Below are 22,437 nucleotides of genomic sequence, written 5' to 3'. Positions count from 1 at the left end.
TGCCATTCCTTCGAACCATTATGTTTCTTTACGCTTAAGTTAGGGCTTCAATTACTTGCTTTCCTTTTTTTTACCGGGGGTACAAGGGGACATTCAAGTAAAAACGCTGAAGTCGACAACGCTGCTTTTAAGAGATTGAACAGGGCAATCAATGGCTCGTTCCTTTCGACATATAAGTTCGCATGACTTTAGTATTTCGCTCACTGCTAACCTCTGGTAGCTTTCTTAACCTATCATTACTTCGGGAAGAAATGTGGAGCAAAAAGGGGGATCATACGATATATGAAACTGTGGATAACAAGACTCCGAGTCGTGAGAGTAAGGGAAAAAATATGTTATCCACGTGTCCGCGTCTCATGTTGCCGTACTTCCCCAGAAAAAAGAAAAACGTTTTGATGGTTACTGTTGAAAAGATCGATATAGGATATTAATTCCCCACTGCATGTCTCTCTATTTATCAGCCGCTACCGCGCACGAGTTGAAGTAGTTCGTGCCTCGTATAACAGAGCGGCCAAAGAATTATTTTAGCGACTCAACTCTTTAATCCGTAAACCTGTGCTCAAAAAAGCAAACACTGATAAGAGGCGAGCACGGTCGCCAAAACTGATCTAGGGTGTCAAATGCATTGTGCATTCCAGCATAACTGCTAGTGCTCGCGTACGTTGCAGGTACACTATCTGCGTCACACACGCAATCTGTTTAGACGGGATTATTCCGCTAGAGAGCCGGTGACACCGTAGGAGAAAGTTCTGATACATCAAGGCGCGTCTTGCGCCGAGCGATAACTTTGTAAATTGTAACAGTTTCTATTATGTCCAGCGAAAAGTGGTCACCTGTGATAGATAGATAGATAGATAGATAGATAGATAGATAGATAGATAGATAGATAGATAGATAGATAGATAGATAGATAGATAGATAGATAGATAGATAGATAGATAGATAGATAGATAGATAGATAGATAGATAGATAGATAGATAGATAGATAGATAGATAGATAGATAGATAGATAGATAGATAGATAGATAGATAGATAGATAGATAGATAGATTGTGCTGAAGGCAGCGAGGTTAAATATCGAGTTTGCTGCTGAGCACTGTGGAAGGGGTACACGCACGCACACACACGCGCGCGCGCACGCGGAAGTGGCGTAATCGTTCAACGAGGCTTACCGTAGAAATTTTAGCAGTGCCTTCGTCGATTTTTGATTAGAAGCTCGAACGTTTCAGCATTCCTAGATTGATTGAAACAACTGGTCATCGAGGCGTGCTAACACTGCTGGGAGGGACTGTCTCTGGAAGCTGTAGCGAAGGCAATGACAAAAGGTGCGTGGAATGGCTTCTTGGCTGCCGCACTTATGACAGGAAGCACTGTCTATCATTCCGATTCGGTAAGCAAAGGTGCTCGTGAATTACACTCCAAGCCACAGGCGGCACAGAACGGTTGTTTCGTATTGGGATAGTTCAGGTGGAATTTGAAGTCGAAGTGACGGGCACGCAGAAAAGCGGACGTACTGCATGTCGAATGTTTGACATCACGCGCGAGCGAACGAATCTTAGCTGCTGCGTCGGTTCTTGGTAGCGGAATGGCTTTCTGCGGGCCATTTTCATGAGCGTTCTTAAAGCATTGATGTTGCAGCCGTTGATGTCGCAGTGGCCTCGAAGCCACTGAAATGTTCTGTCATGCCCTCTGTCTTTTAAATAATGAGGCGCTTGTCCTATTTCCAGCACTAGTTGGTCTCGTGGCCCACGGCAGAGAGCTGATAACAGACACTGCATGCAGGGCTGACTTAAAGGCCAACTCCGGCGATTTTTCGAGGTCGATGGATCTCAATGAAATTCGCTGGGTACGTTCCTCTGCACGTTTCCTTCATTTATGCCAAATTACAGGCTTGAGACATGCGCAGATTGTTTGCAAATGAATTTTAAAGATTGTCTGCAAACGCCCTCCTGGCTTCCCACAATTATTGGCAACATTGCGTCTGTGACGTCAGTATTGGCAAGGCGGCGGAAGTGACGCAGCCGAGGGCACCGCTAACTTCGGCGCTTCGGCCGCTACAGCGAGCGTCTGCTGTGCATAAGGCGACAGACAGCGTTGGTTTGGCCGGCGCTTCGCTGGTCGTCCCGACTGTCACAGTTTTCATACTCCGCGCCGGCGTGACCGGCATGCCTTGCACGACTTCCGGTTCATTCGTAACAACGTCTACGTCATACGTAGACAGTACACTTGGTTGGGTTTCGGTTTCGGTGTTGCGCTTTTTTGCTTATTTAAAATTATTCTCCAATTTGCCGAGTATTTCTGCTATCGGGCCCGTAACAGGAGCGTCTCAGGAACATAAATGCACTATTACTTTGACATGGCCAAAAAAACGCCGGAGTTGGCCTTTAAGGGTCCGTAAATATGCTCCATTTTAACGCGATAGCTTTAAAGAGCTCGTTCCGCAGAAATTCCGATGTCGGTGTCGGCGTCGGTGTCGTTGGTTGTGAGCGAAAAATCATCTCGTATAATATAAATAATAAAAAAATCTTATGTTCAAGTGAGAATCGAATCCAGGCCGTCTGCGTGGCAAGCAGCTGTTCTGCCACAGAACCACTCCATTGCTTGGAACTGCACTGAAATTAACTTTAATGCTTCACAGACATACGCGTCCTGTGTACAGGTGTCACAATACGAGATGTAGTACAAGCGTATATTGCCATTGGGCGTGACACCATGTGAACTGCATAACGAGTTGGCGGTTTAAAGCCGGCCACCCATTACAAAAGGCACACATATTACTGCGCGTATTCCCTTACGAACACGTAGTGGTTGCATCGCAACTTCGAAAAAGTATCACGCGCGTAATTGCTGCTGGTTTAAAGCACGCCACCCATTACAAAGGGCATACACATTAGTGCGCGCATTCTCTTATACACATGTAGTGGGTACACTGTTGTCATGAAAGTGCTGTTGAAAAGGGCGGAAACATTTACCTTTACTATAGGTATGTCGAGTGTGTGTGTGTGTGTGTGTGTGTGTGTGTGTGTGTGTGTGTGTGTGTGTGTGTGTGTGTGTGTGTGTGTGTGTGGTGTGTGTGTGTGTGTGTGTGTGTGTGTGTGAGAGAGAGAGAGAGAGAGAGAGAGAGAGACCGGGCGACTGAACATAATGACAAGAGAAGTAGAGCACGATGAGGATGGGGCCGGATATCGCTATCGCGTTCAACTCTTAAAGGCGAAGCTTGAGCGTGCCCCCATTTTTAGTGGTGGTTCTCGCTGAATCCCGCGAAGTGCACTGCGGAGTGCCGCAAGCTCTGCAGCAGCTTGCGGAGTGCCCAAGACCCTCCAGCCGCTGTCGAGCCATCAGTGAAAAGCTGAATATGGTCCTTATATTCGTCGTGCAGCATGGATAGCGACCAGACTTGGCAGTAATGAAATTACAGCAATTAAATTACTTTTTCTTTAATGGGTAATGTAATGAATTATTTTTGTGGGCTGGTAATTTAGTAATGTAGTAATTTACTTCGATAGAGTAATTTCAAGAAAGTTACTCATTACTTTCAGAATTAGTTTAGACAAACAGCTTCCGTGAAATTGTTGAAAATGTTTGGCAGGTTTTTTTATCAAAATGAAAATAATGGGGAAGTTGTCACCATTTTCTGGCAAAGGTTACCACTTCTCACTTGATTATTCGTATGAACTAATATTAAAAAACGAAATAGGTTACGTTTGTCAATGCTGTATATGTACGCGTATTTTCTAGTAATGTGTAATACAACAATTTCGTCCGCTTTTGATGTATATAAGGCGCTGTTTACAGAAGATATGGGTAGCGTTATTTGCTTATTGTTGATATAAATAAGTGCGAACAGTTTTTTTTTAAGAATAGTTTTAAACTGAGTGCACTTGAACATACAATTCATACAGTCGATCACTACAGATTTTTACTATTAAAGAGGCCGCTTCCTTTACACCCAACCCTCCCTTACTTTGCAATTTGTAAGTAGTTCCTGCCCGTTTATGTGACCTTGAGGACAACCTTGACACGTGCCTAGGAGCGAAATATAAAAACGTCCAACGCTTCTTTTCGAACCCGTTCCATTCGGCACAGAATTCTAACGATTAGGCCAGGGACGCACGCCTGAAAAGGCGAAACTCCCTTGAGAATTGCCCTCCTGCGAGCCAGCGCTTTTGAGATGCTAAGCGCATTAGACGCATCTTATTGCGACAATTTACTTAGAAAATCCAAGTGCGCGAATCTTCTGGCTCTCGATAAAGAAAGAAGTGGAACGCGTTCTCCGCTGAAATTCGCTGTGCCTCTCTCGCCGTACTGGCGCACTGTGGCGCGTTTCTACAAGGTCAGACGCGTCGTGTGCCATGATTCAGCGTGTTTTAATGCTGAATGAAAGTTCCATTTCCTCTGAAAACTCCACCTACGTGGCAAAGGTATACGCGAGCGCGTCTTTTGAATTTGCAGCGCGTCTTTCGTCACAATATGCGCAAGTCTGTCGTGCATACGAAGATGTCAACACGGGGTTGTTTCTGCCGGCGTTAAGCTCAGCAGCCACCTGCATCAAGATATACAGAATGCGCTTTCATTCAAATACGGCATAGACGTATTATAGAACAATCAAGCCGATACGCATCAGTGACACTTCAAGACTGTACCATTTCTACTTTAAAGAACACGTTAAACGTTAAAGAACACGAGATGTTCGAATTTTCCGGAGCCCTCCACCACGGCGTGCCTCATAATAATACCGTGGTTTTGGTTCGTAAAACCACATAAGTTATTAAAACTGTTCCATTTACATTCCGGAAAGAGGTGTAGTGAATATATGTGGCTTTTTCTGGGATTACAGCACGTGATCTCATCAAAAGTGATCCAGGCGTTACCACGCTCCTCCATCCGTCCATCCTTTCAGTCTGTATGGCAGGGATATTCAAAGAATCCGCAAAGGCAGGCGAATAAGAGGTTGGTTGAGAGAGAGAGAGAGAGAGAAATAGATGAAAAGGAAGAGGCAGGGAGGTTAACCTGGTGCGCGTGACCGGTTTGCTACCCTGCACAGGGGTGGGGATATAGGGGTCTGAAAGAGGACAGAGAGAGAATGAGATAAAATAATAAAAAAAAAACACCGCACGCATGCACACACATGCAAGATTTCCTATCATAGCCGTTCTGAAAGACCGGTTGAACGCAGAAAGCGCATTAGCGCCTGCACAGCCTTCTTCTGTGACGTTAAGTCCTGTCGGTGGCGCAGGATTCTTTCTTCCGAAAGAGTTCGGTCGTCCAGTTTATCAAGCGCGTTGCAAAGCATCTGTCTCCGCGAACAGTACTGTGGACAGTCGCACAGAATATGTTGAATCGTTTCATCACTTCCGCAGTGGTCACAAGCTGCGGTGTCGGCCATTCCTATACGGAACGCGTACGCGTAGGTAAATGCGACACCCAACCATAACCTGTACAGAAGGGTAGCGTCACCTCGGCGAAGTCCTGGGGGAATGCGAAGGCTGAGAGTTGGGTCCAGGGCATATAGTCGTGCGTGCTGGAAGTGTGGCTCATTCCACTCCGACATGGTGCGTTGGCGAGCAAGCACGCGGAGCTTCCTTGCAGCGTCAGTTCTGGAGAGCGGTATTAAGAGTTGATTGTTTTCAGTATGGGCGGAACGAGCAGCTTGATCGGCCCGTTCATTGCCGATAATCCCACAGTGACTTGGAAGCCACTGAAAAGTTATTTCGTGCCCTTTCTCAGTTAAATGGTACGTCTCTTCTGCAATCTCAAATACTAGGTGTTCGTGCGGGCCGCGTCGTGCGGGTCGGTTGGTTGAAAGTTTTCTTGTGCTGAGCACGTAAACTAGTAACTAACGAGATTCATAAGTTACACGAGGCAAAATTTAACTAACGACTCGTAATCATACAGTTAACAAAGTGGCAATATTGGAACCTTGTTGTATGGGCGGGCGCACTTTGCTGACGAGGCATGCACTGAAATTACACTTTGGGCGTCACCGGCTATTAGGTTGAGGATGGTGTTCCAATGAACAAAAAATAGTAAGGAGGTAAAAATAAACCTTCCACAGGACAGTGGTGCCCCTGGCATGACATATATCAGCGACTGTCTCAGGCAGTTACAGTTCTATCAGCACAAATCGTCATGCTAGTAAAAGCCTGTATGCAGAAAGAGGCGCCTTCAGTAAAACCTTTCGGTCTTCGCCACTCTACAAACCGCCTTGCAGCTTCTTGCCGTGAATTGAGCGAGGCGCTTGACCTAATCGAGCTACACGTTGCGTTATACTCGGAGTTCACATATATCCGGTTTAGACGCCACATGACGTAACAGTCACCACTGCAGCACGAATTTCTCTTGGTTGCTCTCGCTTCTGAGACGATTATAAATGAAAGATGCGATGGGCAGCACATTGCCGCGAATACGTCAAGCCGTATACCGAAGCTCCTGCGGTGGAAGCCACGCTTGCCGCGTGGTATAATAGGCTGCTCGCGTCGCCCCCTGGGCGGCGTATGCTTTTCTTCGGCGACGACCATATATATCATACGCCGCTTCTTTCACTATCTTCAAAGAATGCGGCCAACCTTCACAACAAATTCAGAGTACACTCACGCTTGTAGACTGTCTATGGGCAGCATAAAATTGATCGTCCTCGACGCCCTTTTCTTTCCTGCTTCGTATATATACTCCGTCCTTTTCACGAAACCGCGCTGTAATTACGCTTCACTTTCCATGCGCTGCCCTTTTTCTCGCTTTCTTTCGCGCGCGCGCACACATAAAAATGTGCATGTGCTCGCATGCGCGTTTTGTCTATTGAACAAGGTGGAACGCGCGAGCAATAACAATGGCTGCCGTCCCTATTCTGCTGGTGCCTCATGTTCCGGCCAGCAATCTGTCTGCGCCCATGACAGGCTCATTCAATGGCAAAGGGCGCGCAGGAGAAACCGCAAAGCGCGTAGGCCGGCGATACGTACGGCCGTTTGCACCCTTCGGCAAAATAATGGCGCTGCTCTTCCCAGATAATAAAAACTCGTCGAACGTGGCGTGGTTGAGGCGGTGCGTTTACGTCGGTAGCTGGAACGCACGCGTGCGCGAATGAGACGGACACGCCAGCCCGGGCAGAGAAACGGGCGCACAAAAGCGCCAGTAGATAGACGTATATGGAATTGTCGTCGTGGCGGATCTTTTTCTTTTCAAGCGAATCTCTTTTTTTCTCTTTCACTGCTGTCTCGGCGAATAGCTGGGCACGTTCGTTGCCGAATACCAACTAGCTCCCGCAGACACACGTGCCGTCGCGCATGAGCTTCGTGACGTTCGATGGTTTGGATAAGGAGGGATCGGCGGGATAAACCTTCTATTTTTCCCACCGCCGTCTCACTCTGCGACGGCTTTGGGAGAGAAGGATGGCAGTCGCGTTCCACGGAAGCGCTCGCGCAGCTAGAGACAACACACATGAGACGAATCACATTGTGTGTAATGCCACCTGCGCTACTCCTACAGGTGCACTACTGTACGGCTTTGTCCATTACTGAAACACGCAAAGAAACAACAGGGCTCCACTCAACTCACACCGGTGTAAAAATATATACGTCACGAACTGTATCGTAATATAATAATAGTTGTTGGGGTTTTACGTCCCAAAACCACGATATGATTATGAGGGACGCCGTAGTGGAGGGCTGCGCAAATTCTCACCATCCGGTGTTCTTTAACGTCGACCTAAATCTGGGCACACGGACCTCGAGAATCTCGCCTCCTTCAAAATGCGGCCGCCGTGGCCGGGATTGGATCCCGCGACCACGAACTGTATCGTTTCTTAAATGATGCGCATAGCTTGCTCTAAACGCCCGAGTATTCGCTTACATCTGCAAGCATCGCCGACGGTGTCTGCGCAGTTTCCTTTGCTAGCCCCCATTTCTAGCACCCTTTCTGCATTGTCGTGTAACCGTTACTCTTTAACCCTCTTCCTATCACCCGTGGTCTCTGCGCTGTCGTATATCGTCGATGGTGCCTTGGCATTGCATGGGAGGGGGATTTTCCGCGTCACTAATGTGGCACGGCTGAAGTATTTCTTAAATGTTATAAGGTCGAACAGAAAAGCAACGCAAAAAATTAAAGGTGCACGCCCGAGGTTAATGAAATTCGCTCGCCGCCGTCTCATTGACCTTCTTCGTCACGTAACACACCACTTTATGAAAGACGACATCAGATATAGGTCCACATCTTTCTGCCTTATAAGGTTCGGATCGTCCACAGTTCATTTGCTCGCTACGGCGCGTATACGGTATTCGCGAAAGCCACGCGTCAAGTGAAAGTGAAATGAACGGGCGACCGAAAGCTTCGCGATTCAACGCAGTTTAACGCACGTCTCTTCGTGAAGTAAGCCCCCATCTCCTTCTAGCATTTCTAAAACGTTCTATTTCTGTATTTTCAACCTGCCGCAGCGCTGCTAATATTTTTCCCCCTAGAAGCTCTGAATGGTTCGGTTGGCGGCTAATCAAGACAAGCCTACAGCGGATTTGAGCGAATTAGCAGCGTTAATCCTGGGGATTTCGTAATAATCCGTAAAAGAACGCCCAAAAACACACGCGCGCGCGCTGACTTAATGAAATACGAGGGAAAAAATGTGCAAGCGAGCAGGTCTTCCAGGAATACGTGAAGGAATACGGGCGGAGAAAGAAATACGCGAACGTATTTGTTAAAGTTAATTAAACTTGAAGCACCGCAGTGAGCAAGCTACATGAAGCCGTCCTTTCACCAGTGCCCTCATCATACCTATTTTCAGTGGGACGTTGAGGACATAGGCGGTAACGAAGACAAAATAGGCATGGTCCGTCGCGTGGTCACGGCCTTTCTTGTCTTACGTTCACAGGCTTCACTTAGGCTTAACTCACCGATGCCACACGGCACTTCCGCCTGTTTCACGGCGGCGTTGGCTTTTGACAGTATTCTTTAATAGATAGCCCAGTAATGTGTAGGATAACACTTGTCGTATACGCCAAGACGACATTGTGACGGCACCGTATCGTCTGCCCGTGTGCTATTCCTGTTAAGCGCAGAGAAGTGTTTTTTTTAAGTGCGAATGCACTTTATAAGCGACCCTGAATCCGCCGTCCCATAGCAACGGCGCGAGGAGCGGTGAGGAGCGTCTGTAGCAACGGCGCAGCGACGTCACGCCCCACGTGACTGCGCGCGCTCCGCCCTCCGCTCCGTGGCTGCGCGCGCCCCGCGCATTGCCTGTGGTGATGAAGGCCGGCGGCGAGACGCCGAACGAAAGCGTGCGAAGCGAGCCGAGCACCCCGAAGCCGATCTGGCGCGGGGATGCGTGAGCGAGCGCGGGCCCTCGAATTCGATCGGCCGGACGCGCGCTTCAAGCGAGACTTCCTGGACCGCAGCTTCGGATATAGCTGCGCGGTGTGCGATCGACTGTGGTTCGACAACAACCTGAGCCCCATCTCGGGCGTGCGCAACGCCGCCAACAAGTTGAACGCGTTGCGGGTTCTTTGGAACGAGTTTTCGAGTTTAGTCGTGCGCGCCCCCTCATAGCATCACCCCGTGCTTCGCACTTCCTCATACTCCCCTTCGGGGAAATGCGGGTTTTTTTCTTCTTCAGCACGCCGTTGCTTGCAGGCAGATGTTACGAGTGATTCATCGCGTAAAGTTCAAAGAAACATCCTCGTCGGTACTTTGTTGTTGTTATCGATACGTATTTGAGCACGCCAGATCCACGTTTAGGCGCCGCGCATGCACGTATGCGCGTATACGTCGCGGTGTATGTACGTACTTAAGTACGCATGTACAGTTAGCGTCAGAAGTTTAAGGGAAAACGGAAAAAGCTGAATATTTCCGCTTCTTCGGCAGGTATACATACCGAAGCAGCGGAAATGTTCAGCTTCAGCGGGAATACTTAGATTTCCGGCCTGTTGTAAAATTCGCTAACAACATGTACTGTGCATTTCGACCGAGTACAGTAACAAATTACTCGAAAATTCAAAGGGAAATTACTGGGGTCTTTAAACTATTGAAACCGACTGTATAATGAGATGAAGTCCTATATAGATATCGAAAAAACTAAGAAAATTCTCGACCTTTATGAGAGAAACGGCCAGATCTTTATGAAAAGCGTCGAGAAATTATAGGGACCTTCGTTTCAACCGGTCAACCATGCTTCGTGTAATCAAATCGGCTACGTATAAAAACAATTACTGTCTCGTGAAATTTCGCATTCTTCCCGTCACTGTAACTCAGCGTTCCCAATCGCCTCTATTTGGTGCAAATACAAGGCGTCTAAACACCGAATGGGAACGACTGCAGGCTAGGTTGTTGCTGCATCAAAAACCTATCCTGTAGTAAACGCAACGCTTCTAATAAACCTGACAACTTAATGGAAAAGTCCAAACGCCGGTTTTTGCGCTACTCCGATGCTTTACATGTTAAGCATAAACTCAAAGTGTCCTTGGCAAGCTAGTAACAACCATACGAATTGCGCCGTTATTTCTTTATTCGTCTTTGCAGATACATTTATTTTAAGCTCCATAACAAACACTCGACATATAAAGGCAATTCACAATTGTGCTAAACACTTGCTCCTATATATACGCCTCATCCTCACCTTGTAACCTTGTCCTGTTTTTCTCGCTTATTTTTCTAAAACTACACGTATCACGCCAGCGCTATCTTACATGCGCACCAAGTAAATCTGATAACACAGTTGAATTAGCCAAAAACCAAGCAACACATTTCATTATTCCAGTTATTCATATAACTAAAATCTAATAATAAATGTTGGGGTTTTACGTCCCAGAACCACGATGCGATTATAAGAGACGCCGTACTGGAGGGCTCCGGAAATTTTGACCATATGGTGTTCTTCAACGTGCACCTAAATCTAAGTACACGGGCCTCGGGCATTTCGCCTCAGTTATAACCAAAATGTATTCGTTCTCAACAGTTCTTTTTTTTTTTCATGAGTCCCCCATCCACAACTAGGCGGGAATTCAGCGCTCTGATAACTTCCCATCTCATTGGGTGGTATCGCCCTTATGATTGACCGTTCCCGCATTAGAACTGCTATCGACAACCACAACCATCCATGACATATTTGTACCACCACATCGACGTCCACGTCTTGTGTGTTTGAGCTGTAGTAAATAAAAGCAAGTTTACTGAGGCCCTCGGTAGGGTACATCGAAAACTGTAGTTGCACAGCCCTTAACATAATCTTCGAGGCGAAGCGGTACACAGAAATACGCCCATAATTTGGCCTGCCGTCGATGAAACTTACTGAAGGAGCGTTTTTTTTTCTCTCTCTCTCTCTCTTTTATACTACAGCGTATGTAAGATCAGCCTGGGTTCAGCAAGTTCCACGATGTTGTTGAAATAAGCCGTGAGATGTCCAGATCGTAAATCTATTGGGCACACAAAGCAACCAGCGGTATCGCTTTGTGTCAATATTTTGCGGCCGTTGGCAAAATTAAGTGATGCGCTCACATATAGCCGCGATTGTGAGCCTTTACTTTCTGCGTCATTTCCCGTTGGTTAAGGAAGAGGAAGTCGTCAGAAAGCTTTCCCTGTTTGTGCCTAGATGATGCTGTTGACGGCGCTTGTTCAATTTACGGCTACAGAAATGCCACAGATGACTTACCCCGACGAAGAGATGCGGCTGTAGTTCTCGTTCCTGTCCTCGCAGTTCTGGCGACGTGTTCGCGACGAGGAAGAGAAGCACTTTTAATTTACAGCGCTTACTATTTCTGTTTTCATCGCGCTCCTATAAAGGAGGATATGCAGCGCGCAAAAAAAATAAAACGAAAGAAGAACGAAAGACATCTGCGCCTCACGATATCTCCTCTGTCAAAATCTGACGGAGCGTGAAGAAAAATAGGCGAGAACGTAGCATTACGCTGCATCTATGGCGTCTGCAACGAGGAGGCGTGCGGGGAGGCGCTGCTATCGCGAACTCGGCATGTGGCTTCCGTCGTGGCGTAACGATATTTGCGCACTGAAGCGTCTACGCTGCCTGGCGCTCTGCGCGCAGCGAGGCTGCCGCGCAGGCTGAGCGAACAGCAGACCAGGCACTTCGTCTTTCGCGGAATGCCTGTGGCGTCAGTCTGACGTTCCCTTTAGCACTTGCATCCTTCTGTGGGCGACGCCAAAGGTCAAAGAGCGCCAAGGGCGCGCAAGCCATTCAGGATGTATGCACCGCGTGTTTACAGATTATACGAGGTGAATACGCATTGTGGTCTGTTATCTCCTAACGTTCTCCTTCTCGAATCATTTTTTTTTTGTTCTCGAAAGAGACGCATCCGCAGTTGATCTGGTATTTCATCAATAAAGGTTGATCATCGAAGTGCGTAATTCTTTTTTCATGTTCATTTCAAATGACGAAGCTCGCACAGCTGCGGCGTTCAGACGAAACTGCTTTGGCAAAGGCGTATAATAAGCTTGTTTCGTGCGAGATGCACCTGCGTGTCTACATCGACGCTTCCATTGTGACGGCGACCTTTCGTAGCACGACAGTTTCCGCCGTTGCTTCCAAAATTTACAAAAGTACGCGCAAGGACGTAGCAAATTAATAGGCGAAGGCGACAGATTTTCGTTTTACTATTTGCCATTGCTTCTAATTTTTTGTGTGTGATGAAGCCGTACATTGTATTCACTTATGAACAACAATGTGTGAGAGCAAACTGACTTAATCTTTCATCACTTTGGGCAATGCATATTATCCGAAGTGATCAAACGTAAGCCTGTAATATTACGAGTTTTTTTTTTTTTTTTTCCTGTGAGTGGACGAAACACAAGGCAGATTATTTCTTCTCAGATGCGGCAGACGCAGGCGCTTATAGCGGCTGATGTTCAGTATCCTTAAAAAAAAAAATAAACGAATAACAAACGAATAATAAACGAATTTCGCCTGCTAAGCCGGATTTGGGTCTTTAATCCGTCCTTTTATTTCGTCGTAGCTCCTTTAACTTCAAGTAATTAACATTTCGTTTTTCGTTTGCCTTTTTTTATAGTTTTATCAAAATTAGGCCAACGCTTGGCACTGCTGCTAAGGCCACGGCAAAAAAATAATAATTTAGCTGTATACCTTTGAGGCCTCGTTCATTAATTCCGCGGGATATGCGCGTCTGCTCTTTCGGACACGCATTAGTGAATGGACGCCAGGCTTTCGCGCGTGCCATTGATCCGGGAATCAGAGGTCAGCTTAATTTAAAAGCCGCCCTCGTAACCTTTCAGCAACATTATCCAGAGGCATCGAATAATGAACTATGTACACTCTCATTCATAAGGAGCTCTCCTAGAAAGGTTTTTCTTTTACGTCGTTGTTGTTGTTTTAAATGACGGACCACTCGGAAAGCAATTGAGTGCTACAATGAGTGCGCTTTTGTTACTCCGCTTTCACTTTAAATGCGAATCACTTCTTAGCGAAACCTTGACGTTAATCTATCTATCTTAGCGAAATATATATATCTATCTCTATCTATCTATCTATTATCTATCTATCTATCTATCTATCTATCTATCTATCTATCTATCTATCTATCTATCTATCTATCTATCTATCTATCTATCTAGCCGCCTATGTGTGGATGCTCTTATGATCGCCTCTGTAACTTCGTGTAGACCAAAATTGGCATGGGAGGGTAAGAGGACTTGACGAATATGACTGTCGGGGCACCCCGCCACGGTGGTCTAGTGGTTATGGCGCTCGACTACTGATCCGAAGGTCGCAGGATTGAATCCCGGCCACGGCTGCTGCATTTTCGATGGAGGCGAAAATGTTTGAGGCCCGTGTACTTAGATTCAGGTGCATGTTAAAGAACCCCAGATGGTCGAAATTTCCGGAGCCCTCCATTATGCCTTCTCTCATAATCATATCGTGGTTTTGGGACGTTAAACCCCAGATATTATTATATTATGACTGTCACGTCATGACATGAATAACGTGAAAATCCTGTCGAGTACGTCGTCAAACCCTTTCCTCCAGACACGTGTGGCATATTCCCGCTTACCACGAGCCGTGGTGTAAGGGTATGCGCCACAGGTGATTGACAATTTATATCTACCCAGTAACGGCGAGAACAGACATTGGTAATTTAAATGCGAGAGCGTTAAGAGAAACCGACATCGGTAGCATTGACCCGACGAATGGAAAGAATAAAAATTAGGAACCCATGCAGGAATCGAACCCAAGCATTCTGCGTGGCAATCAGGCATTCAACTACAGAGCCGCGCCAGATCTATAAACTGGTTTGGAAAAAGAGCCTATGCAGGCGTAATGTCGGTGCAACGTCAATTGTAGTTGTGGTGCTGGCTATCTAATTTTACAAGAAAGCAATAAGCATGATATAAGTACCCCTATGATACAGTCGTAATATCAGATTAACGTCGGTGGTTCCAGTGTTGGCTCCGCTTTTATAGCAGTCTAATAAACATTACATTTGTATTCCTATGATTCAACAAGCTATACTGAAGCATTGCTCGACCCCGGAGGAATACATTAACGGAAGTTACGTATGATATTCACATGATTGCACCATAAAGTGCACTTAGTTTCGATAGTACTGACGTATGTACTCTAACGTGAGGGCTGACGTTACGTCGCACCATAAGTTACCGTTTAAAAGCCAGCGTTGTCGACGTGCCTGATAAGCCCACGATGTGCATACAGCTACTACATTTACAAAAACACGTCGATCCACCGCGTAACGTTTGGCTCAAAGCCATAAAATACAGCATAGAAGTACTCGCTGACTGCTTCGCATGAAACCGATTCCCACAACGCGTGGGATCTGCTGAATTTTTAGATGTGAAGCATCTTATAGCGGAGTTCAATCCGGTGGTGGTGGTGGTGTGCGGCGAGACCATCCTTACTGCGCATGCGCAAGCCCTCTCCACACACCTCCTCTCCCTCTCCACTCCCCTTTCCCTCTCTCTCCCCCTCTCTCCACTTCCCCTCTCTCCTTTGCCTTTCTCCCCTCCCCTCTCCACTCCCCCTCTGAAACGCGGGCTCTACATGCCGAAACGCTGCTTCACATCGCCTCATGGTCCCCTTTAGCGGGAGATGGTGTGATTTCTTGCTATCATTTCTGAATTATTCGCGTGGTATCACGGTTGCTTTATTTATTTATTTATTTATTTATTTATTTATTTATTTATTTATTTATTTCCTAGTTTTGGCAAGGTGACGGTACATTCCATCTAAATATGGCATTTGAAAATTTTGGGGGTTTTTTTCTCTCTTTTTTTGCCTTTTTATTATTGTTTCAGGCCCGTGTCGCGCTTATCGCGCTTATCCAGAGGGTTATGGCGCTTATCCAGCGCATGTTGTGCCTGTCGTTTCTTTTCCTATCAGTCTGCTCGTTTTGCTGTAGCCTGTTACATTGAAATATGGACCGATACCAACTTGCCCAATGCCGTCTTACTCCAGAGGGTACAATTTCGGTCTTCTTTTGCCTGTTATAATATGTTTGCCCGGCACAGGGTATAGCAAACAAGATGTGACCATCGTGTTAACCTCGCTGCCTTTTCCATTTATTCCTTTAATTCTCTCTCTCGCTGTCAAAACTCATTATACAAGTTGTCAGATACATATTATAAAACAATTAGCATGAAATTCGTGCAGTCCATCGACACTCGCAAATTCACTGCGTTTACAGTTCGGCAAACACGTTGCAACACACATGGGGCCGATGAGAGCATACAGGAACAGAGCAAAGTTTTTACTTGGTGGGCAAGCGTTTGTGATGAGCAGTAATGGGCTGTTATGTATGTAGCGACGTGTTCTTCTGTGTACTGTGGATACAACTTGGACAGAAATGTGTGCTTGCGAGCGTTCTATTGCAGAGTGAACTCTTGCCGGTCCATTGCCATGCTATTTTCTTTTTCATTCGTTTCTGTTTACTGTACAATTTATTTACTTCTTTCCTCGCTTTACGGTAAGATTTTTTTTTTTTTTGCTGGAGAACACAGAAAAATGGAGTAATTTTAAACAGTGTAGTAAATTCTTTTTTCTTGCGAACCAGGACCTTTAACATATCTGCAATAACTATTCGGGTGCATTTGTGGAAACCATTGTTCGTTTCTTTGTCTGTTAAGATATGTAATTGTATACCTAACTGTAAATACTGCACTGACCTGAATGTTTTATTATTAACACTGGGCCGGATACTAGCCTTTCCTGGCTATCGGTCCAGATATCTGTATAAGCATGATTGTAAGAAAAAATGAAAATAAAAGCACTTGACTTGACTTGACTTGATATATACCTCGCTCTGTCCCCAGCAATCAAGTTATAGGGAACAGAGAACCGTGCTGAAGGAGATGCAGACGTTTGCCGCAAATGTCTCCGGTTGTTTACCACGTGCGCCAAAAAGGGAGTAGAAGAAGCAAAAGTGCACGCACCAATCGCGAGTAGTACGCAGCATTACTGCGCAATTCTGAAAGCATTATAACCTTATCAATTGCGCTAGTGCTACTGGGGGCGATGAGTTACGGAGTCGCCCTCTACCGGACGCGCCTCTCTTGCGTGCTAGGTACATACGATAACGCCGGCGCGCTCGTGTTAGGTTTGGCTGTCGGCGCTCTACGAAAGCACCACGCGGAAGCCCTCCTGGACATTTCTGTGAATGCTTCCGAAACGAAGGAAGTTCTTATATTTAAAAAAAAATCATAATCTTGAACGAAAAGAAGCGCGGAATTGTTTACAGGCGCTATTTGTTTACAGAATATGTACACTGAGCGCACAGTGCGCGTGTTCGCCGCGACGGGGTATCCCAAAACAAGCCTCTTGCGTGAAAGGCAGGCATTCCCTGAGGGCGAACTATGTGACGTACTCTTACATTCGTCTGTCTGTCTATAAATAAATGGGGCATACCAGAATGAAGCCTCAATTAAGCGATCGCGCGGCCGCAGCATTACACAAGTAACCATTGTTGAGTGGGCGTTATCGAGGTTTTTTTCGAAAATAATTCCTTGAAAACTTTAAAGAAAGTGGCGCCTACTTGTGCGCGCCGTCAACAAGATTCTTTTTTTTTTCTTGTAAGTTCTTAGACGTTTCAATGCCATAAATATTCAAGTGGCATCGCACTCTACGTTTATCGGCCTCCTCAGCGAGCAAATTCCCGCTACTTTCTTTTTTTTTTAATCTAATGCATTCATTGGTTGGTGCTATCAGACAAACATGAGCATATGCCGCGCGGCGTGCATTCTTTTTTAACATGGCTTCTACCTCTCCCTTTTCATTGCAGTGAACTTGCCGGTATCTATAGAATCACAACGTGCATAGACCAAAGCTTAAGACCGTAGGCTTCGCGACTGCTGTTAGAAGGAGAAGCAGCTTACGAGGTGAACCACGTGGCAACGCGCAACGCGGATGTGAACAAATGTCACATAGCAACGTTCGCTGGACTAGTTCTCCAAACAACGACAGTACACAAAGACCCGCATGAGCTGGAAATCGCAGTAAAAAAAAAGAGAGAGAAGTTATTGCACCACGTAGCTGCAAAGCGTAGTAAAAACAAGAGGTATAGAGACCGCAATGTAAAGTTTTGACGCGCAACATTTTTTGGTAAGTTCTGCAGCAATTTTGGTGGCAAAATCGTGTCTATAACGCAAAAGGCGTGGCACCTTTCCGACAAGAATATATACGTGCGGCTCCGTAGAAAACAAATAAAGTTGGTATGGACCAACTTGAATTTGGAGTGAACCTAATTTTGGGGTCGATATGGAGGTGGGCAACATATCGACCAGCCTGTAGGAGAAAGGCGTCATTAGCTGGCCAGCGTAGACGGGCGAGCGTCTCAGTGAGCGCTTTCTGCTACTCACCGAACATCGCAGCCCCACGCCGAAATGTTTCTTTGCTGCAGGCGCGTGCTGTAGCCGATGGCTGTTTACAATTTTTAAGTTTGCAAAATCTAAGCTTCACGCAGCTTCTTGCCCTGAGGACACGTGTGAAGGCTGACACCGGACTCCGTTGCGTACGCCCTGCACTGCGGCACGGAGTACCGGCCGACCATATAAGATGCCTTCATAGACAGCGACTACATATTGCAGTGCTTTCAAGTGTCGTCAAGCGAACACCGGAAGCGGAAAAACTCCCCATTTAATCAGAATTACGGCGCATATGGCATTCTAAAATTTCGTTTTCAGCTCGCGTCGGTGCTACCTAAGCAGACGACGCTGCTTAGCACGTGACGCCGACGGTGGCGCCAGCTTTTCCAGTGGTGGGCCTCGCTCCCAATACCGTAGCTCCCAGCGCAGACCGTCCATTTAGACCAACTGGCCCAGCGCCTCACGCTTTGATGAACGGTTGTCATGTCTGTAGGCAGAATTCGGATCGACACACAGGAAAAGAAAGAAAGAAAGAAAGAAAGAAAGAAAGAAAGAAAGAAAGAAAGAAAGAAAGAAAGAAAGAAAGAAAGAAAGAAAGAAAGAAAGAAAGAAAGAAAGAAAGAAAGAAAGAAAGAAAGAAAGAAAGAAAGAAAGAAAGAAAGAAAGAAAGAAAGAAAGAAAGAAGCACCTTTCACATGCCGCCTACGGAACCCTCCCTTATTTTTTTTCTTTTTGTGCAGTGTTGGCATAAAAACCCTTATTATGCCATATTAAACTACGTCTTCACGGAGCAGCTCAGCACCTGCACAACCGCCTACGGCATGTGCTCTCCGCAGCAAGCAGCTCATTTTTCATGATGTAGTGACATACCTTATCCCGTCAGCAGAGACAGAGCTTTCGTACAGTTTAACCATGCAGAGCTCCGGTATTGCGCCAGGTTTTGGCGTAGTGTAGGTGAATATTTCGTCAGTTCCTGCAGAGGAAATTGTACTTTGCATTTCTTATACTATGCAAACTAGCACAGCCTGGAGGTGTTGCCGTTTTCATGCATGGAGTTTCTGGTTAACTTCGTTTCTATTAGCTCTAGTTGAGACAGGTGTAACGCTTCTATTTTATTTGGTCTAAAGCTTTGAAAATGAAATGTGCGGTTGCTTTTGTGATGACGGTGCGACAGCGGAGCACTTTAGTCTTCTTTTTTTTTTTAATCTATGTCTCTCTGATCAAATGCTTTCTGCTTGTTCGATACTTTATATTCTTGGTAAGGGTAGATATTTGTTTGATTGTAAGGGTAGATATTAGATTGATTGTTGAAAGTTAGCGCTTGTGTGTGTGTTACTCCTTGTCATTTCAGTTCTGCGCTTTACAATATGAATTTATTTTCTTGTCATCCTTATTTTTCAGCCTACACCTTCTACTTCTATTCCTGGCTTTTATTTCGAAAACCGATATTGGTCGTCTGTGTACTTGTTGATGAGCAATTATCTTGATTCAAATAATTCGACGAAGCCTTAGCTTCATACGCCAAAGAGAATATATATCCGCATGTATCGAAGTCCACAAGTGATCGATTCAAAGTGTAACAGGTCATTAAAGTATTGCGTTCTGCGAGTTTTATTAAGGTCTCGTGCTTTCATCACTTCTAAATTGTCAGTAACTTCCGCTTCCATGAAGTGCAATGAAGAAAAGAAAAAAACTCGTTTTTATGAAGAAGCGGAAACTACGCTATTTGGAGTGATGAACAGGGAAACTAATGCACTCAGGACCGCCTCAACGTTCGCGTGCCATCCTCGTTAATGTGCGCGATGAGAAAAACCAATTTCCGGCTGCGAGAAAGGCCTGGCGTCACTGAAATACTAGCGCATAACGTGCCGCAACACGATCCTCACAGCGACATTCTGCCGCATTAACGAGTATCGCATTGCGCCACTCGAAGCGTGTTGCTTGTAAAACATGCAGCATATCTCCATATTATAATACAGCGGCTATAATCACACGCGGAAACGCATAGCGCGAGTGCGGGCTGCGATGCTGCCTGCGGCTTCCTGTGTGTGTTGGACTATGAGCACAGGACGTAATTAATTGGAGGAAGTGGGTGGGTCGCGGGTTCGATTCCCGGCCGCTGCGCTATCTTCTGTTTAGTATGTAGGCGAGAGAGATAGACGTTATACGAGAGAAAGATGAAGAAGAGGGACAGGGTGTATACAAGGTCGACAAAGATGGCGTGTGGAAAGTTGAAACATTCCTAGATCACGCAGCAGACGAACGAATGCCGGTAGGCAAAGCAACGCATTTATATCTACAGTTACAGTAAATGGCTCGCGAAGGGAGACGCGGGTGCGCAAAGGCCCGCCATCATGCTAGACAACTTTTTGCGGAAAAGCCACTTCTCGTTCACACAGGGGCTTTATGCTCAAGGTAGATAAAGGCATTAAATGACATGGTGTGAATGACAATGAATTGATGACAGCACGAATGCCATCACCTGCCAATAATTAGAGAGAAAGGCGAAGGAAAGGCAGTGAGGTTAACCAGGTTGCATCCGGTTTTTCTACCCTACACGGGGGAAGGGGAGGAAAAGAATGGAGAAGAAAGGAGGAAGGAAACAGAGGACAACTAATACGCTCGCACGCTTAGCAGCGTTCACCGCGCATATCCAGAAGGTTTCAAACTGCGAAATGTCACAGACTACGGTTCGACTTCGACTGTCTTATTGAAGTATACTGCAATACATGACGTCAATGAATGCTTGCTGGGACTGGCTCCAAGGTACTTCCAGGACTTGCAGTGCACTTCGAACTGTTGAAGTTGTCATTCCAGTGAGGAGCGACATGCATGACGTGGCATGTTATGACATGCCACGTCATAACATGCCACGTCATGATGATGAGTGGTTCAAAGAATGCAAACGCAGCGATTGCCGTAAGATGTTGCGTGGAAGTAGACACTGCAGCCACGTATTCGCAGTTTCTGCAAAAAATTACTTTTCCTGAATGAACAGTTTCCGCATAGTAAAATCCGTACCTCGACTCTCACTGACGCAATCTTCGGCGAAGTATCAATCACGGTCACGCGCACATGTCCATTATAGCAACGCACGCTTTTTTACCGCGAAATCGCATCGGCATATTACGTCAGAAGCTTTTAATGTTATTATAATCTCTTTCTTTTTTTTCGAAACCGTCTTCGTAGCAGTACAGCACTTCGTAAGTTCGTGCGGCTAAAGAGCCGTAGCAACCGGACAAAATGTTTTTGTTCGAAGCGATGCCGGGACGTGCGTTCATGTGCCGCAAACGCAAGAAGCAAGACAGCCAATTTGAGAAAGCCTTGCTGTATATAATCGTAACATCACGAAGCTCAGCTGGCGTAATATCGCGAACAAGCTTTGCTCGCGTCGCCGCTCTCAAAAGCTTCTTATATTTCGGGCGAGCTCATTTGAGACGATATAATCCAGATTGAGATATGACGAAATACGTTGTGTCGAGGAAGCTTCATGAAAAGAGCTTCCTGCCTTTCACTTAAAGATAATCTTTCAAAAGAAACGTGTTCGGTTCATTAACTGAGAGCACTAATCGAAAGATTTAAGGAGAAATGAAAAAAAAAAAAACGGAGGGGTATGTACGTCTTTTGTATTCGTTATACGCAACTCAATGCGACGCGCCAGTGGCGGCCTCTTAATGTTACCCTGAAAATTGAGACAATAGCCCGATGTCGCAAGCGGTGAGTGCGGTGACACACAATGTCAGGATGAAAGCTTTTGTCGGTCGTCAAAGCCACGCGAAATGCTGTTGAATGTGATGCGGCAGTTATATTTTAAGCGAGAAATTTCTGTAGGCATTGTCTGCGACACATTGTGCCGCACTACATTGGTTTCGCCGTTCAGCAGGCTTCACAAAGCCTCGTTTAAAGTGCCGCGAAGGTTTAACAAAACGCGGAATCTGCTCTGCTGGCAACGTCGGGAAAATTGCGATGACTGCCAAGGCTGCGCGCTACCGGTATTTAGGAAAATTTTGTCTCAACTTCGCGGCATCATTAGGGGCTGCGCTGTTTCTTCAATTCCTGCCCGACTGTCTGATTTTCTCCCTCGGATAAAAAAAAACTAAGTAGCGCAGGAATTATATGCTCAATCAACTGCTCAGCCAGTATAAATGATACCTGTTGAATTTATACAGAAGAACGTAAAGTACCGTTGCATGACACGGCAAAATTTGGATGAGCCATTCATATGTTGTATCGGACTAAATCTAAAAGTTTGTAGCGTTTCATGTGCACGTGCGATTTGCATCTCACAACAGTGAGTCAAAGCTTATTTGCTTTAGACCATCTTTACGGTGCAGTTTACAGAAGTCTGATATTAGTGTCCTTTTAAACTCCGCGACGAACACGAAAGCGAAACAATCAATCAGTTTAGACTGATCAATGTAAACTCTAGTGTCGTTAATTTCGTCACCATAGGTTTTGTAGTGGAAGAGAAAATGAAGGTCAAAGTTTCGTTTTTAAATTTCGCACCGAAGGCACTGCAGTCCGCGCGATGGCGTCACGAACTTCAGTGTTGTTGTTTTTTCGTACTTTGGCGACTGTATACGAAGGGATGTCTTAGTGCGAATACTGTGGGTATAACTTGG

At 45.9% G+C, this 22,437-nt stretch overlaps 1 protein-coding gene across 5 annotated transcripts in view; it reads right to left on the bottom strand.

Moving 5' to 3' along the window:
• The window catches only part of LOC119377718 (uncharacterized), a 191,769-nt gene that overhangs the window by 60,854 nt on the left and 108,478 nt on the right, over positions 1-22,437 (bottom strand). For 2 of the 5 annotated variants that reach the window (XM_037647069.2, XM_037647081.2), the window contains exon 1: positions 11,628-12,045. The exons of the other annotated variants lie outside the window; for them this stretch is intronic. The gene's annotated coding sequence lies outside the window, so the exon portion shown is untranslated. Of the gene's footprint in view, positions 1-11,627; positions 12,046-22,437 lie in introns of those variants that run through there. 5 annotated transcript variants of the gene reach the window in all.

This window comes from Rhipicephalus sanguineus, chromosome 1 (genome assembly GCF_013339695.2).
Source record: "Rhipicephalus sanguineus isolate Rsan-2018 chromosome 1, BIME_Rsan_1.4, whole genome shotgun sequence".
In the NCBI taxonomy this organism is placed as follows: Eukaryota; Metazoa; Arthropoda; class Arachnida; order Ixodida; family Ixodidae; genus Rhipicephalus; species Rhipicephalus sanguineus.
This window is presented reverse-complemented; position numbering and strand designations above follow the sequence as displayed.